This window comes from Passer domesticus, chromosome 1 (assembly GCF_036417665.1).
Source record: "Passer domesticus isolate bPasDom1 chromosome 1, bPasDom1.hap1, whole genome shotgun sequence".
In the NCBI taxonomy this organism is placed as follows: Eukaryota; Metazoa; Chordata; class Aves; order Passeriformes; family Passeridae; genus Passer; species Passer domesticus.
The window spans coordinates 143284487-143303995 of record NC_087474.1 but is presented as its reverse complement, the minus strand read 5'-3'; the positions used below and the strand labels follow the sequence as shown (position 1 = coordinate 143303995).

General features: G+C 36.4%; 1 protein-coding gene across 8 annotated transcripts in view; it reads left to right on the top strand.

Annotated features, from left to right (window-relative positions):
* Window positions 1-19509, top strand: part of ANGPT1 (angiopoietin 1) — a 167850-nt gene that overhangs the window by 13932 nt on the left and 134409 nt on the right. The gene's annotated exons all lie outside the window — the stretch shown is intronic.

The window sequence follows — 19509 nt, the reverse complement described above, 5'->3', positions numbered from 1 at the left end:
ATTTTTGGGGGGATGTTTATGCTGTTCAAAGTTTTCATTAGTTTCTATGAGAACAGAACTAATAAGGATGGATACAGTTCTTGGCTATGTAGGAGAGAAATGTTTTAGCCAGAGTGCACCCTTCCTAGGGACATTGCTTTTGGGAGCTGAATTTTCTTTACTTTACTGAAAGATGTGACTTCTTAAGGCTTTTTTTTCAACAAACTATGGATGCATGTGAGTCAGAGAACACAAAAATCCTCCAGGGACTCTACTGACAGAACTTACTAAGTTCTTATAAGCTCTACTTATAGTTTACAGATTCAGCTCAGATGTCATGCAGGATACCTGCTGCTGTGACAGCAAAAGGGAGCATTTTAAGAAATCAGCATTTAAGGGCATTGGGTTAAGAATATCATAGTTCCTTCATAAACAGATCCTGTAATACTATTCTACCCAGCTGATTGCTGGAAAGAAACAGGAAAATACATAGACATTCACACTTCTAAAACTTCACAGAAAACATTTTTAACCATGTTGAATACACTGGTCTTGACAGCCTGCTTCAATTTGTGCACATGCATTCTTTCCTAGAAAGGGGAAAATGGGTTTCAAGGTGTTGCAGTAACTTAATAGAAGTAATTATTTTTATAAAGTTTGGGTCTGAAAGGCTTAAATATGTGAATAATTTCACTCATATGAGCAGTCCCAGTCACCTTAGCATGATTACTCACATGTGTAAAATTACATGTCTTGCAAAGATATGGTGCATACCTTGCGAAAGAAAATGCTCTGGGGTAGCTGACCAGTTAAAATAAATAAACAGTCTGTGTATAGCTATTTGTGATATTCCCATTCACATGCTGCCATTTTGACCTGGCAAAACTTAGAAAACTGCACAATTGAGTGATGCAACTAGTCATGTAATCTGGTACAAGAAAACTTCTGTATGTGTCAAGAGATACAGGATTTAACTCCAGCACAAGTTCATACTAAGAATGAACATCAATAAAACTCTAATGACTCTACTAGCTGGGCTGAAACTTCATATCAGCATAGTTGGTGCCAATCTATCTCATTTACAAGTTTTGTTTCACCCAGACAGTACGTAAGACAAGAATATGTTAAAAAGCATATACAGGTCTGCCACTCCCCTAACTCAACTATAATTTTTAGAGAGAATTTCCTAAGTTTTTGGTAAATTTTTTGTTCTCTTGCATATCTGGCCATAGCAAGAGAGAAAAGATTCTGTGCAGAAAATATAACCAAGCATTTAATTTACAGACTACTTCCCTCATTTTTTAATGTCTTGATCTGCCTTGGGGAATATAGGGCTGGAAATAAGTGGATATGTTTTATGTAGAGGAAAAGAAATTATTTTACTCTGCCTTGGCAGGCTGAGACAAGCACTAAAAAGAGGAAAGTTGTTTTCTGTTTTTATACACATATGATTTTACTTGAGGAAATTGCCTGCTGAATCATGCTCCTAAGGCTTAACTTATTCTGTGTTTGTCCACTAGAGACTGAACTAAGATCACTGTTTCACAGTGATCACGAGGAAATATGAGTCTCTGGAGTGTGAATGTCTGAGGGTTAGTCCTCTCACACTTTGGAGAGAAGTGATTAAACAGGTAGGAAGTCCAGTGAAAGGGGTTTATATTAGGGCTGTTTTCTTCTGCAATGATTGTAAAGCTGGCTGAGGGCAGAACTATTCCCCTCCTCCTTTCCCTCCCAGCCCCCAATGCCTGGCTCCCAGGGGTTAGCATAAAACTGGGATTATGCATGTATCTCCATGTGTCAGTTTTCCTTGGAATGAAAGGACCTGTTTCTCTGTGTGAAGGACCATGTCTCACTCTGAACAAATGAGGCTGATGCAGCTCCTTTATAGCATCTCTGAATACTGAATTTGCTTTGTTGTTGTTGCTACTACAAAGCATCTCAGACATAACTCATTTCCTTTCAAAACCTGCATAATGCTCAAGTGTAATGAATATATTACGTAGGTATCTCCATCTCATTTTTATACTCTGCATTTATTTTCCCCCTTAAACTTTCTACACTAGGCAGCATTTTACAATGCACCTGCTGTGAATGAGCTAAAGAATAATTAACAGTTGCAGGTCTTCTACTGGAAGAGAATACTTATAATTAAAAAGAATGTTTAAGAATTTTAAAAATAGTCTGATTTACATAAAGGAGTTTTGTTTTTTACTTCAGGTAATATATATATAAGTTCCAATAAAAATTTACATAGCCAATGTTTGGCAAAGTGAATTCTTTTCTGAGCACAAATGCTCTCCTCTGATATTTGAAAAATACTTAATGTGAAATTTTGTTAGAATCATGGCTTGCTCAAATTTTAATTTAAAACTGTTATTTAATATCCAAACTATCAGATTGTTAGAAGCAAAGCAAGTATACTTTTCTGTGAAAAAATAATTTATTTTCTTAATGCAAAATTTCTTCTTTGATGCTCTGTAAGCTTGATTGTGGATAAAAATGCCCTTGCTTGGGGACCCAATTATAGGCAATTAAGGCCCAGCCTTGTCCATTATAATTTGCATATCTATAATCAGTGTAACTGGGGTTGGTTGACAAACCAGGGACATGGCAAAATGCTCTGCGCAGAAAGTCCACGGAAGTAGATGAGTTGGTAAACATTTTTAGAGATTTTCCTAGAACTGTTTATTTTAATACCAGATAACTTTCCCCATTGTTTAAGCTTGGGTTTCATTTCTGCAATATGTTTATACTGATAGTTCAAAACAAACAGTTCATCACATTTTCTTTCTTGCAGTAACTGACAGGCTCACGTGACACTCTTTGGTATTTAGTTGCAGTGTCTAAGTATTGCCAAAGAGGAGTTACATGAAATGTTATCATCATGTCTTGCTTAGGAAGTTGCTGTTTGCTTGCTGAACTTACAGTATGGATGGACTCCGTGTACATTCAGGATAGCTCTATAGATGAGCATTCCATATACTTTTCCTGGCAGGAAATTGGTAGCAATAATTGTTATAAGAGTAATGAGGAGTTTTACTTGATCCACTGCTTCTTTTCTTCTAGCTCATTATTTAAGCAGAGTACTATAAAAGCTTAAAAATATTGCTTAATGATAGTACACTATTAGAAACTAACACATACAAGTATTACAAGAAGGTAGATAAACAAACAAACAAAAAAAATGCAGCTTCAACTCACTTCCTCTCCCTTCAAAGTACCCTTGCTGTTATTTACCAGCTACAGCTGAGGAAGTATGAAATTATTGTCTTTATTCAGCCACTAGAGAAAAAAAATATGAGCAGTTTTTGTGGTCTTTGTTGACTTCCTTATTTTGCAACAGTAACAACATAAATGCTCACCTAGTTTTAAACAGGTAAGAGATCTAGGTTTTGAGGGGACCAGTCATTATGTGGAAACAAATGGCTTTTGGAAAGACCAGTGTCTGTCACTGTGTGCTGTGGCTCCACTGAAAGTCTGCCCCTTTGTGCTGTCTGTACAGGGCTTAACTACTGTTTTCTGCAATGAAATATAATAGGCTTATATGTGTGGAGTGGCTGATTTTTGCCTTGGATTTGGTATGCTGAAGATGGGAAAGTCCCTTACCTGTCAGTCTTGTGTGAAGCAGAGTGGAAATATGACACAGCAAGATGAGTGAAAATGTCACAGAGCCTACCCTAAGCAGTACAGATCTAAATAGCTGTAATCATGTCCTGTCAGGAAAATTTATGTTAATATAAAGATGGAGATGTCACTGTGTGTGTGTGTGAAATTTTTTTCATATTAAGAAACCAATTTTCATGAGTTGAACTATCACAAGAAAGAGTATTAAAAGTTCTATTTCATTTATAATTATGTTTCATTGGGCATTTTGCAATGTAACATGTGACCTAAAAGTTCACATGATATTTGGGTGTTAAATGCAACCATGGATGCATGATGGACTCCTGAAAACTCTCACAAACAAAAGGTGGCCAAGGGATTTGGAACCTGCTATTCTGCATGTATGAGCATCACTAACAGAGCTGTGTAAAGAATGGCTTTCCAGTAAATCTTTCATTTTTCAAGGTAGTCCAGAGCTAAAAGGAAACAGTGAGAAAGTTGCATCCAAAACTGGACATTATTTGGTGTCCAGCTCAAACCTGTATTTATTTTTTAGACACAGAAGCTGCTTATTAATCTGGGTCCTCCCTTCTGCTTTGGAGCCAATGAATTCTTCTCATATCCAAAGGAGAGTCTCATCCTAGTGATAGTTGAAGTGCACTTCCCACAAATGTGAAACAAAGGGTGGAATACAAATTAGTGGGATTTCTTAGTGTACTACTCAATGAGCAAGTATATATGTGTCTATATAGATATAAAATCCAAATTTAAGGACTTAAAATAACTTAATGGAAATAAACTTGTTCCAAGAAAATTAATGTTTGAGTGTAAATCCAAAATTGCTTATATTCCCCAAAAAACCTATTGGCCAAAAACATGCCTTCTTTTCAAAGCTTTATTAGACAAATTGCTCCTTGGAATATTCTGATGTACCCACAAGGAAGAGGCAATACTTCAAATGTGGAAATGCCTGAAAGCTTTACATTATTGGAGAATAATTTATTTGGCAATTAAGCTTTTTTAGAAGCAGAAGAATCGGGGAATTAGACTGAAAGACAGTTTCACATGTTGCCACATTTGGTAGCAAAGTACTTTAAAAAATATTTCCCATGCTTGGAGGGAAGGCTTTATCATAATTTTCAGTAGGAACTGAATGTGTTTATTTACAGTGATGACAGCCATAATTAGGAAATTTCTGGTAACAATAAAATATTACGTTTATTAGTCATCAGAATTGTCCAACAGAGATGCCCCGTGGGAGATCTCATTTGGAGCAGAGAGCTTTTCTAAATGAAACTGATATACAGTAAATGGTATCTTATTTTCAGGGTGCTGAGAACTCATTGTTCCCATTCAACCAAGCAACCTACTCCACAGTGCTGTGTGTCCTGGGGGGAATAATCACCACTGGGGGAAAAGTAATGAGGTTGGGTATTTCAGGCCTGCATCATCCCACCCAAACTTAGAATTATAGAATCACAGCATAATTAAGGTTGAAAAAGACTTCCAAGATCAAGTTCAACCTTTGAACCAAACATCATCATGTCAACTAAATTATTGCACTAGGGGCTACATCCAGTAATTTTTTGAACTCCTTCCTGGACAGTGACTCCACTAACTCCCAGGGCAGCCTGTTCCCATGCTTAACCACCCTTTCAATGAAGAATTTTTTCCTGACATTCAACCAGAACCTTCCCTGGCACAGCTTGAGGCCATTTTCTCTTGTCCTGTCATGTGCTGCTTGGGAGAAGAGGACCACCCTCACCTCACTACAACCTCCTTTCACGTAGTTGTAGAGAATGATAAGGTCCCCTTTAGCCTCCTTTTCTCCTGGCTAAACAACCTCAGCTCCTTCAGCAGCTCCTCATACAACTTACCTTTATACTATTTTTCAAACTTATCTTTAAACCAGTTTTGCTGCCCTTCTGTGTACCTGCTTCAGCCACTCACTGTCCTTGTATTGAGTGTCCTGAAACTGGACAGAGCACTTGAGCTTCACTAGTGCCCAGTACAGAACAATCACTTTCCTAATTCTGCTGGCCACACTATTTCTGATCCAAGCCAGGAAGCCATTGGCCTTCTTGGCCACCTAAGCATGCACTGGCTCACATTCAGCAGCTGTCAACCAGCACCCCCAGGTCCTTTGCCACTAGGCAGCTTTCCAGCCACTGTTTCCATTGTAGGGGGTTGTTGTGACCCAAGGGCAGGACCCAGCACTTGGCCTTGTTTAATCCCATACCATTGGCCTTGGTCCATAGATCCAGCCTCTCCAGATCCCTCTGCAGAAACTTCCTACCCTCCAGCAGATCAACACTCCCACTCAACTTAGTGCAGTCTGTGAACTTACTGAGGATACACTCGATCCCCTCCTACAGTTAATTTAAAAAGTCATTAAATAGGGCTGGCCAGTACTGAACCTTGGGGACCGCATGAGTGACTGGCCACCAGCTGGAAGTAGCACCATTCACTATCCTGCTCTGGGCCCAGTCTTAGAGCCAGTTTTTAACCCAGCAAAGAGTGCACCTGTCCAAGTCACTGCTGCCACCTTCTCCAGGAGAATGCCAGTTACCCAAATAGTTTTTTCTTTGCTGTGGGGAATCTCTTAGTGCTGTGTCAAGAGACCGTAGCAAGTCCAGAGGAAGACTCAGCTGTCTGAACTGTTCTGTGGAAATCCCTCTTTCTCTTCACTGACCCCAGGAAAATCTTGAGCAGCTTGCTTCCTGATTTAAATGTCTCAGTTAAGTGTGAAGGATTTAAGCTTTACTTCTGTGCTTGCCTGTATTAGGGCCTTCACTTGACTGCTAGGAAATTGTAAACTTTAAGTATTCCAGTTTCTTTTTTCTAATGCAGATATAGCACTACTACTCAATTTCACAATGCTGTTGGGAGGCTTAATGTGTTACTTTTTGTGTTGCTTTTGGAGTCTTTCTTGTGGAAGGTATTTTGTGCTCTTAACAGTGTATGTATTATAATAATGTTTCCAATATTTACAGAAATTTGTGAGATTAAAAATAATTTGGAAGGAAAGTAACTACTAGTAACTAAAGTACTTCATTAAAAATAAGAAAATACAATGAATATACATCTATAAAGCTGAGAATATCAAAGGTTGCCGTTGACTAAATGGGTTATTTGTGTCCTGCTCACAGAAAAGTCCTCATTCTTTCAGGGTTTTTAAAACCCATCAAGCAGCTGCTGCCCCAGCGTGTATCCATCTACAAGGAACTGAGTATTGTATGGATTCTCATGACCAGTGAGGAATACCTTGTTTTTCAGTGCTAATGTTTATTATTGTTAATTAATGAAATTAAATGTTATTTAATAAACAATTGTGTTAATTTGCCAAAATTAACAAATTTTTTTGGATAAACTTGTTGTTTTGAAAACTAGGGTAATTTTCATCACCTATTGCTAGCAAAATCTGAAAGATGAAGATACTTAAACATGATACTTGTATTCATCTCAATTTACAGTTTAGCTTAGTTCAGTCTTATTGTCTGTATTTACAATTGCAGACAAGGAAGAGCTAGTAAATGAGGACCTTCTAGAACCAGTATCATGGTTTAAGTTTGCTGTGAACTCATCTTTAACATCAGCAGCTCAAGTGTCTTGAATAAACAGCCCTGGTGTAAAAGTCTTCCCAGTAGCATAAGAATTTGCTCTCTTGTTAAGAGGTTGAAGTTTGATCAGGGAAAGGAAATTGAAATGGTTTCATATTTCATAGAAAAAACTTTTTCTTATGAAACAAGCTGTACTTAATACAAGGTTATTTTTCTGCAACCACATGTGCATATTTTAGACAGTGTTATGAGACACCAGGATGGTGAATATTCACTTGGAAGGGTAACTTAGAAATGCCATAAATTGTTGCACATTTGCACTGCATTCTCATTAATATTTCTGCACAAAGATCAAGATTCACTTTTCATTGTCTTAGGAATCAGGTTAATCTAAGCCAGTGTAAGTCACTACTCAACAGGGATATGGATTCTAATCAGGGACTTGCACCACTTTAACTATTCCTCTTTAAAATTGATGCAAATCAAACTAGCACAACTTTCTTGTCTAAACAAGACCTAACAGTGAGTAACACTCAGCATTGAACACATATATGATGCAGATGGTCAAAGCAAGACAGATACAGGATCAGCTAGAAAGACGCTCAAGTTACATTATCTAAATTATTTGCTTTCAGATTTAAATGGAACAAACCCACCAAAAGATTGTTTAAGTTAATGCTGTAATTACTTAGAGGAAGTCACATAGAAAATCTGTATTCAAGGCCATGGAGCTACCTTAAATGAAATTTCTTATACTTCCTTGACTAGCTTCTCGGAGGAGAAATGAAAAAAGAAAAGAAAAGGAAACAATAAGAAAAGGGTAAGAGTAAGAGAACTATGCCAGTTTCAGGGTGGAATAGGTGTGTCTTTAAGAGAGGTACTTTAAAGGTCTGTTATATGATAGTATGTGATGAATCACATGATGTGTGTTACTAATCCATTTATAAAGGAGAGAGAAATAGGTTGAAAGTAAAATGTTGCAGTTGGAAAATCTGTGTAGAAGATCTATGAGTAAAAAGTGGATGATGAAAAAGTCTCTAAGAAGTCAGTAGAATTTCTTTCGCTTCAACAACTCAGTCTGGTGCATGAGTGTCTGCACACATGTATGCATTTTGATCTTTGGAGTGTTTGGTTTTAAGATACTTGGAAATCTGTTTTGAAGTGTGGTGTCTTAAATCCATTGTCATGTGTTGCACCAATGTACCTGCTATCAATTTGTTGTTCTCTTCAAACTGACCTGTTGGCTTAAAAAAAAAAAATTGTAGCAAGATGAAATCTTGTTTGTTGTACATGCCTTAATTCTGTGTGAACAATTCCCCAGCTGTATTGCTGAAAAAACATTTTACAAAAGCATATTTACTTTTGTCCCTTCCAGAATGTATACAAAGCAGGACTTTTCATATATTCTGGAAAAAGTATTGGAATTTTGTTCTCCCCATCCCAGACACGTTTCTGTCCTTACATGTGCATGTGTTGGAAGACAAACCTGTTCGTGCTCCATGCGTGCATGACATCTGCTTTTTTAATAGAAAATGGCAGAGGTGTATAGCTACAAGTTTTCATCACTTCTTCTGGGGATTTTTATTTTTAAATTCTTGCCATTTGGCATGTTGTCTCTAGTTGTCTTGTTGCAAATAGAGGTAATAGGTATTCCTACTGACATAGGAATTTATGGAAACAACAAAAATTCACTTGGTCCAGTTAGCCGAATTTTCTTCTGATTCTGTTCTGCCTGAGAATTTGTGTACTGGTATTCTTTCTCCTCCTCTTGTACGAAGAAGGCTTGAGAGATCACAGTAGAGATAGGATAAACTCTGGGCATTCCTCCCAGGATGAAATTAAGGCAATACTAGAGAACTATGGGAGAAAATTTGGAGTATGAGCAGGCAACCTTAGAAGGTAATTTGTCTGTTTTTGACAGCATGGCTTCTTTCACACTAGAACACAGATGATCAGATTGTTGCTAATCAGTTTTGAATCTAAAAATGATTTCTGCTGCAGAAATTTCTGATGTGTTGTTTGTAGACTGATCCTTCTTTCTTTCACATCTGAACTTCCCCTAAAGACTTTCTGTATGCAAGATTTTTCTTGAAAGATCTTATTTAAGTTACAAAATTTAAGTCTTAGGGATAACAATGTTAGCAGGTCAGACTTTTAGTTTCCTGATCTGTGATCCACCAACCTAAAACTGCAGAAGTAACTTGCAGGATTTCAAAGTGAAAAGCACTGAGTTTGAGGCAGGTGAGTGGCCCTGTCCACTATTTTAAATGTCACAGTAAGCTTTGAGTCATTACCAAAGGCCATTCATTCTTTAAAGAGAGATTCATATGTCCTGGTTGTAGGTGAAAAGAAAAATCTGATTCTTGATATGTATGTTTAATATTTTGACATGTATTTTAATTTTTCACCTTTAATACACTCCACATTCACAAAACATACTTTAAATACCTGCAAAAATCAAAGGAGAAGTCCTAATACAATCTCTAGAGATGCATTTGCATTTGTCTTCAGGATTGTTGTGGACTTGCCTGCCCTCTGGATCATATTATTTATGACTGTTTTGAAGTTATCAGCCTATGTTTATAAAAGTGTATTTTTCTTTTGGAATATCTTGCCTACGAATATGGTCTTGCACAGTGCAGATAGGAAAAATAACTTATTTGTTGTTAAATGATATTTTTTTGTTTTCTTTTTCTAGGCAATCTATTGAATGAATGTTTGAATTTGTATTAAAACACCCATGGTTCTGTTTAACAGTGCTGATTTTCACTTTCATATATTCAGCTTTGAGTAGCTTTAGCAATATTTATTTTCTGGAAATTTTAGTTCTCGTGCAGAAGTATTTTGAAGGAAAGAAAACTGTATTAAATAAATCTTGTCTTTAAAACTCTGCCATCAATTCAGTGTGTGGGTAACAGTGAGGGTGAATCCTAGGGTCACTTACATGTCTATCTCTTCTCACTTATGAGTCATGCATTTGTGTCTCAAAAAGGAAGGATCTTCAAATAACTATATCACTACCACTATCAGAGTACTTCTCCTAAAAAAATGTTGGCTTTCTTTTTAAATTGAAAATCCTGTGCAGAAATTACTCGATATTTCTGAAATCTCAGAGAAATGCTTCATATAAAATCTCTTTCCTTGAAGTCTCCTTCAACTCAAAGAAGACTGCTGCAGCCTTTCAAAAACTGAGCATTCATATGCAGATAAAAGTAACAGAAATGAGGATTTAGGATCACTGCCTTTATCATTTAAGTATTAAGTATACTAATTTGTGTCATAGTTAAATATTTACCCTTCCCAGTCTTAATTCTTCAGGAAATTCCAGTAGCCTTCTAGGCCACATCAGCAAATCAGCACAGTAATGGGAAGCCCCCAAACCATGATGCTTTTGGTCCTGTGCCTGGAATTTTGAGGATCTGCTTAGAAGGAAAATTGCTCAGAGATGATCTAATCTCTTCCTGAATGAACTATTCCCCTTTTTGTTCCTTGGCTAAAACTTCATACTTCACCCTGTGTGTGACTTACCACAGTAGAGATAAATGGTCAAGGGCCACCTATCTTTCCTGCGTCACTTCTGTCAATGGGAAAGGCCATCAATGCTCTGCTAGAAGGTTTTTCTGTGTTGCTATTTTTGTGTGGAGGAGATATGGACTGCAAAATTCTTTATCACTTTAGCCTGTGAAATACAGAGGCGATGATTAAGGTTGTTTCTCTTCACATTTTTCTTTAATGATCCAGTTGAATCTCTCTGCTTTTCTAAGAATTCTGGCTGATGCAATAAATATTATTTTGTATATTCCTCTGACATTGTTGACCTCCATGACATCCCACAGCTCAACCATTAGAGCCTCTGCCTTCATGTCAGTTCTTGAAAAAACTGTTTTTACCTGTTACAATACCAAAGTTTTATGCAGGGAAGCATAATTAAGACAATTGTATTTGCAGAGGCACACAAGGGAAGAGGCGTTTGCCATATACCACAAGATTATTGTTAAAGGTAAAGGATGATTACAGCAGAATTAATTCAATAATGATTGAAAAATAAAAGATGTCTTGATCTTGATGACCCAGTTTCTAACTGTGGACCGTCAGCTCAGGGAAAGTGTAAGGGATCCAGAGAGATATTGAAAAGGCTAACTATAAGGTGGGAGGTGAGAGTGGTGCTTCACAGCAGGAAGTCTGTCAATTTGAGGTTGATAGAAGATTTGATTAAAAATTCCTAGGAAGGGTAAATGATACAATCCACAAATTTATGACTGCCAAGGTACCAACCTATCACTAAAGTACACAGAATCAGGTACCTTGTCCTGATGTGACAGAAAAGACTGAAATTACTTTGGTATACAGCACTGTGTTCAGTAAAATGTTCTGAAACAATGCAGATGTAAACTGTTTACAAATGTCATAGTACTGTGTATTTCAGCGGTAGCACAGCCTGCTGAAAAAACTCATTGTAATCAAAACAAGATTTTCCTTTTTTAAAAAGGAGAAAATTATTTTTCTAAACTTGAGAATATAGGAGTAAGAGAAGATGCTCAGTTGCATGCTGTAACGAGGAAACCAAAAAATCTCCAAATTTTGCTGGTTTTCAAGTTATATCTAAAATGCATCCCAGGCTGAAATGCTAAATGGAACTCAGCAATGGCATGTGGGGTATTACAGGTTGTAACTAATGTGTCACCGTGTCACCACAAATGCCCTTGCAGCTATCAATGATAACCTCATAGATGGTGTTTGTGTTTGCTGCTTATACCATTAGGTGAAGAAACAATTTACTAGCATCAAGCAAGAACCTTGGACAGTTTATGATGATGAGCTAGAGGTCAGGAATACTGGAAAGGCATTTGCCCAAATTTGCCAACTTTAAATTTTGCAAGATCAAGAACTTGACCTCAAATGTGCCAAGGGTCCTCAAATGTAGAATACGAATGAGGCATATGAATATATGCCTCAAATATTAATGAGTCAAGCTTTAACACAGTAAAATAAATGGGTTTAATTTCATAATTGGAGTGTTAGCACAAGGACATAGCTACTTTTCACAGACTTCAACAGGAGGTAGAACTGAGTTGGAATTCCTCTGTTACACTAAACAAGCACATGTATATTTTATTATTTTGGATAAGTGGGTGAGAATGAGGAGTCAAGAGACTTTTTATAGAGAACATTGACACAAAGTTCAAAAAAAGGAGAATTATAATTCCTTGCACAGCTTACCTGAAGAAACATCATTAAATACCCTTTTTTTTTTTTTTTTGCCAGTGCATGATAACCATTATGCCACATGCTGTACAAGCCACTACACAGAACAGGAATAAATTTAGTATGTTATTGTTTATTCAACATATTTATATATTGACTTTTAAAGTGAAATGGATATACCAACAGTAAAAATAGTTATAAAATTAAATACAGACTGAACTAAAAAGACTTGTCAAGAATTCAGTTTTTAGTGATTGAATTCAGATTAGTGATTGTATTTCTTTAGTGCTAAAACAGCAAGAGCATTTGTTATGTTCTACCTTAAGGTCTTCCACAAAAAAAACCCCTGCCTTACAAACCTTATAAATAGGAGGGGGAAAATGAAAAAGAAAAAAGTTTCCTTGACCCAGGATTTAGTACTCCAACGCATCTTGGAAACATCTAGTAATTTGGCCACTCACCCCCTGGGGTATTTCCTGGAAGCAGAATTGAGCAAGACTGAAAATGTTTTTGTTGCACTGTTATGGGCATGAAGATAAGACACAAATTCTTGATCCATAAAATATGTACCAAGTGTGACATCTTTTTCATGTAAATTTTTAAAGACTACTTCAACAATTTTTATTCATTTTTTTCCTACCAAAATCATGCAAAGCTCCAGAAATCATGATTAAAACTCTGGTCGTTCATCAATAGAATTAGTCCTGTTTGGTTTTGTCTTTGTTTTTATTTTCTCTCTGGTCTATAACTCAACATTATGGGACACTGAAAACGTGTTTTAGGGTGTATTTCACATTTTCATTATTTGTCAGTTTCAAGATGACAGCTGAGTGTTAGTTCTATCAGTACGGTTTTAAATGTTGTCATGTTTTCACTTCTACAGTAAAATAATTCAGAAAGGCTATAAGAAAACTGAAGCGAGACTATTTTTAGAAAACTACTTATAATGCAATACAACCTAAGTCAGAGTTGCTCAGTGTTTTTTCTACCATAATGGATATTAATTTTGGTTTTGCTTCTCTTAGGTTCACTCTGGCATTGCTATTATATTTTCCAGGTGTTTTTATCATGAGATCTTACAAAAAAAGTCAATTAGAAAAACTAGTAAGTTTCTATGGGAACATAAACTCAAAGGAGGTTTTCAACACAGTCCACAAACCCAAACTATTATCATTAAAGAGTCTCAAGAGGATTAGAAACTGAGGAAAAGGTCTTGACTTTTACTTGGAATGTGATGGTAATGTATCCGTATGGATCTTGGCCTGATGCTGCTCACAGTGAATCAGCAGGAAAAAACTGCTTAATTTCTGTTCCGAAAAGGGGTTTTCCCAACCTCAGGCCCACCCAGCTTAAGCTGACTCCTTCCTTTCTCCTTTTCCTGTCACTTTCAAAAGTGGCAGAAGTTTCAGGTCGACCTTTTGGTGCCAGCTGTCTGGGTTCACCTACATCAAAAGGTTTATGCCCTAACATAAGGGGATTTCTCTCTAGTAAGAGACAGACAGACCCCAGCACTATCCAGGCAAATCTGTTTGGCAGAACAGGAAATTCCCAGATGGTCAGGAGGAATTTTAAAGGGTTGGAGTGGTATGTTGCAAAACACTAGCCTGGCACCCACAGAAACTGAAGTCTGTTATTTATAGAAAATCAGAGACAAAAAAAAAGAAAAAAAGGATGATGTGCTTCCTCACAATATGCTCTACAATCATTGCATTGTGTCAACATGATTTTGTGGGGTACCACATCAAGATGTGAAATGATAGCATGATCTCTATCCCCAGGCAGTTCTTTTCTCCACATGCCTAGAAAGATACCAACTAAATTTGTAAGCAGTGGAAGTTTTATAATAATGAACAAACAAACAAACAAACAAACAAACACCTTTAGAAAGCCCTGGTACAACAACATAAGTCAGAAATAATGTAATCACTGGCATCAGTGGAACAATCCAATATCAAACTGCTGTAGCTTAAAGAAGAGGACTCAAGTCCAGCCTATGAAAAGCAGACAAGCTCAGATATTTTGGTTCACTTGAGGACAGGATTCAGTGTACAGCTTTTAGCATGCATCCAGCCTACTCCAAACACTCTCCAGGCCTGAAAGGGGGATCATGAGGTACGTCTCATAAGAATAATTTTATAGAGATGTTTTCAGTATTTCCTTTTTCTTTCATGTCAAAAAGAACATAAAAGCAAATTTGCATACCTTTTTTTCCCCCACTATTCTTTTCAGTCCTTTAAAACACCAGAGAGGAACTGAGATACTTGTTAAAACAGAAGCACTCAAGCAGGCAGATTATCTTAATTTAAACCTAGTCTTGGATTCTATCTAACATCCAGTGGACATTTGAGTCATTTTTTGTGTTTCTTTTGCTGAAGCCAATCAGGAAATGGTTTAGGGTTTTGGTTTTTTTTTTTTTTTTCAAAATACCTTAAAATAGAAAACTCTCCAGACTCCTAAAATAGAGACTCTCCAGTCTGAGGTCTCGAAACCTCAGGTAACACTAGCCTCATGACACAGAGCAACTGTAAACCAAAATGCTGTGGTTTCCAGCCAAGAGGCTACAATTCTTGGTTAAATAACGTAATCCCTCTCTTTTTTTTATCTATTTGCTTATAAACTAATCTTCATTTTCTTTTAAAAATTTGAATTTTTTCAAGAACTGAAAGAAATGTCACTGGAAAACATTTTCCTGCTGATAAAATCAGCAGATTTATTTTTTTTTTCCTTCCACATGAGCTAAATTAGCCAGCTAAAAGTTATTTTTCTTAATTAAACCAAAACCCAAGGCACTGGAAGAAAAGTTACAAATAGTTTTCTTTGAACTCAGATGCCTCTAGCTCAGTGAGGACAGTTTGCATGATCTTTTCTACATCAACAACATTCCACATGCATATTCTTTCTATCTTCAAGAAAAAAAAAGGAACAGCAGAAGCAACTGTTTCCAGATAAACAGGAGGACACCAAAACAGTGCATCCCTTTTCTTGCTAGAAAATACATCCATGTACTGTGGCTGTACACAAATATTACATTTAGGTTTCTCCTTTATACACCAAGATAATACCAGAAACTGATTCTACTCTTACCCATTAGCCCTAAGGCAATCACTTTGTAGAAGTCTGATGATTTTATCCATTGAATACATGACAACCATCCAGTGTTGTGTTTAATGACATACTAGAAATGCATATCTGGATATTAGAATCATAGAATTCTTGATTTCAGAAAGGACCTTAAAAACCATCTAGTTCCAACCCCACAGCCATGGTCTGGTGCATTTTCCACTAGACCAGTTTGCACAAAGCCCCACCCAACCTGGCCTTTAACACTTCCAGGGATGGGGCAGCCACAATTTCTCTGGGCAGAGGTGCCCTGGAAACCAGGGGTGCTCTTCTTCCTGAACTTGCTGGAACCTCCATGTCTTGTTTGGTAAGGTTTTATGTCATCCCTCTGTCTTCTTATGAGAAAGTTGTCTTTTAATTCCATATACCAGTCACCAAGCCCACATACATTTTAGTTTTGTGCTTCTACACTGCTGCACACTGGGAAAGAAATTCTTACTGTGAAGGCTACCAGACAAAATTTACAAAAAAATCATAAGGGCTGCTTGAGCATTCCTCCCCATAAATGACCTCACTGCTTGAATTTTTAACCTGGAAATATTTTTCAGCTTGTACTATCTTTGAATAACAACTGAGGAAACTAAAGTTTGTCATTCTTTTGTGTAGTGCTTTTTGAAAATTTGTTTATTAAAGTTGTAGTTTCCAAACAAAATTTGACTGTTACTGCCATTGTTTGGGATATTTTTTGTGCTTGGAATAAAATAATTTGCCCAGTTCTTAAATCCAGAACTTATTCTATAGTATTACTACATGGAAGCAAGTCATGTCATTTTTCAGTATTTCTTTTAATAACAGAATGTAGATATGAATCATTTGTCCTTCACAATTTATGACAGCTGAATAAGACGCATTAAATGCAACATAGTGGAGCAGAAACACTTCTTTTTTTAGCCCAAATGAAATTTCATTGCAGTAAGCATTCGCAGGATTTTTAGCTTTAAACAAAGTTTACAAAATGAATGACAAACTTGAGAAGAAAATACTGTAATGATTATATTTCAGATTACTGGAAATGGTTTACTTACATTTTCTGATATAAAGATTCAACCTATAGAAATACCATCTGTAGTGACGTCAGAGGCAGAACTCAAGTAATTTCAGTGCCATCAAGACTGCACATCCAACTCTGCTGGTTAAATTTCTGGCCCTATGAAAGAAGTAGTGTTATTGCTGTAAGTTCCATGCATGTACCTGTTATAGCTCTCTCAATATTGACAGAGGTTCAATGGTTGCTTCACAGTCTTGCATTCCTTTTTTAAAGAATGGCAACAACTGATCATACTTCTACAACTTTTGTGTTCAGGATCCTAACATATTTTAGAAATGTCAGTGAATATAACATAGTTCATAACATAATATGAAGTTCATAACATAGTTCATAACATCCAGAAAACTTAGAGATGGCAGTAATGTTCTTATTACCCTTGGAAAACTCAAGGCACACAACCTACAAACTGATGTACCTTTAGAAAATTCAGAAACCTAAGTACAGACAAAAATAAACAAAGACCTGAAGTAGCTCCAGTTTTTCTATGATAGCTATTAAAATACTCCACACTAATACAGATAGGTAAATATCCAACTTCTCTCAGGTTACTCCTCCCACTGCTGTCCAAAAAATTTGGGTTCTGTGGGCTAATTTCATAGCTGGTGTAAGTCTACACTGCTCAACCGAGGTTAGTGGACTGGTTTTGATTTTAATCAGGTAGGTTTCTGGATGCTCATGCTTGCTCTAAAACCTCATTTTCAATGCATCTTCATCATTGATTAATTGGACTACTTTATGGAAATGAAAATTAAATTTGTCAGACCTCCGGCACACATCTCTGCTTTCCTTTTCTCACTCAATTTCTAAAATAGTGTTTTTGTGTTTCTGAAGAGACCAGCCCTGGTCACACAATCTGATGTGCAAAGGAGCTGTGCTGTGGTGCAGCAACGAATCCTCAGCAGCACCCACGCATGGAAATATCAAACAATTTCCCATCTATTTCTGTTTGTCAAGTGACACATGCAGAAAGACGAGGCAGTGGGTAGGGCAGGGAGGGCTGAACGGAAAGGTTTGGCTGGAACTAAGGAAGGAGAGATTCTGACCTATGGAAGAAGGGCCAGGCCACTCAGGAGCTCTACAATGAAGTCATGAGGTTCTGTAGGGTGAAAATTAGAAGGGTCAAAGCACAACTGGAGCTTAATCTGGCTACTGCTGTAAAAGACAATAAAATATTACTATAATACTACTTTAGTAGTTAGAACAGTTGGTTTTGGGAAGTGGTTGAGTCACCATCCCTGAAGGTCTTTAAAACTGTAGATATGGTCCTTAGGGACATGGTTTATTGCTGGACTTGGCAGTGCTGGGTTAATCTTGGACTTGGTGGTCATAAAGTTTTTTCCCGGCCTAAATGATTCTGTGGTTCTATTACTATGAATAAGAGAGATGAGTTTGTTGCAAAATGCTTACACAATATGAACATTTCTAAAGGGGTTAGTCTCTTCACAATGTTTTGGATTAATTTTTTCAACACTCTTCTACTGTTTTATGCTAAATATTTTTTATCACAGGTAAAATATCATTCATTGAAGAACAAATAATTATGGAAATATGGATATTTCACTGATTTTTAAAATTAGTGACTCCATGTTGCCACTAAGCCCACACGGTGTGAATTTTCAGACACACCAAGCAAAGCAGTGTGTTTTTATAGTTGCTGTTATGTGCATATTTCCAAATTTACTATTCTGTGTACTATTTTACTAGATTCTTCATATATGTTCACACATCTTCTACTGAGCGTCTTAAAAAAGCTGTGTTCATATAAATATTTAGAATAGCATACTTTGGTTTGATTTTCAGTTTTTTGAATGTCTTCTAGGTTAGAAGTTTCAGCCTGTTACGTTTTAAGCCACTGTCATCTCTGTTGCATGGCGTACAAGGGAACAATTTATTTAAATACATAAAATTACGTAAGAACAAGGAGGTTTGGTAAAAATGTAAGGAATGCTAGCAGTGAAAACATTACTGAACTGCTGAGTAGAAAACATCAAATTTTAGGTAGGAAGAAGGAATGATAAGAAAATTTCAAAGAACAAAGTTATTATGTCTGAAAAAATTGTAGACTACATTTCAACTAAAAAAAATTAACAAGTCTACTATCAATACCTCAAATATTTCTTGCCACAGAAAAAAAAAAGTTTTATGTGGACTTGAGGGTTTATTTATATTTTTATAGCCTTCTTTGTGTTATCAGGGCTATGGAATGTTAATATTAGTTTGATTTTTATTAATTTCACTCTTTCTAGTTCTGCTTACTGGAATATCCACTGCACTTGTTCTGTTTCTGTTTATTGTACATTTGCGCAGCATCACTGAGTTCAACAAAATGTAACTAGAAGCAGAACAGGCATTGTTTTCTTTTGCATATGTACACATAATTTTGAACATATGGTTCCAAGCATATTTTCAAATTAAATTGTCACTAACTTCAATGAATGCTTGTTTTTAATTTTTTTCTACTTTTATGTTTTGCATTTGTTGCCCAAGAGATTCATAGCCAGCTGCAAGACCCCTTCTTTGGGCAACACCCTAAAGGATGTAAAAATGGCAGCTAGAAATGAGAGCTTCCAATCATAATTAGGTTCCTTGGTACAAAGAGCTGTGCTAAGTGAACCTGGGTAAATGCACTTCGAATTAGTGATTGCTACTAACAAAGGAGATTTTGAGAGTTACTAATGATCAGCTTTCATCTGGAGGTAGTCTAATTCTGGTGATGTCACTTTTTCATTCAGATACCATACTTGGGAGAGGCTGAAAAATTTACTTTTGCTCATATTTCAACACATGATTCAAAGAAAGTTTGGCATCATTAACTAATTAACATTACTTGAACACATTGTCTTGAGAAATATGATGCAAAAAGGATTATGTCTCATCTAGGAATTCACATGTTTTGTAAAATGAAGGATATGGAATAAAACTGAAAACATCTGCAATTTTGACAGACTTAAAATATATTTTGGAATACTACTTTTACCACATTTGTTTATTATT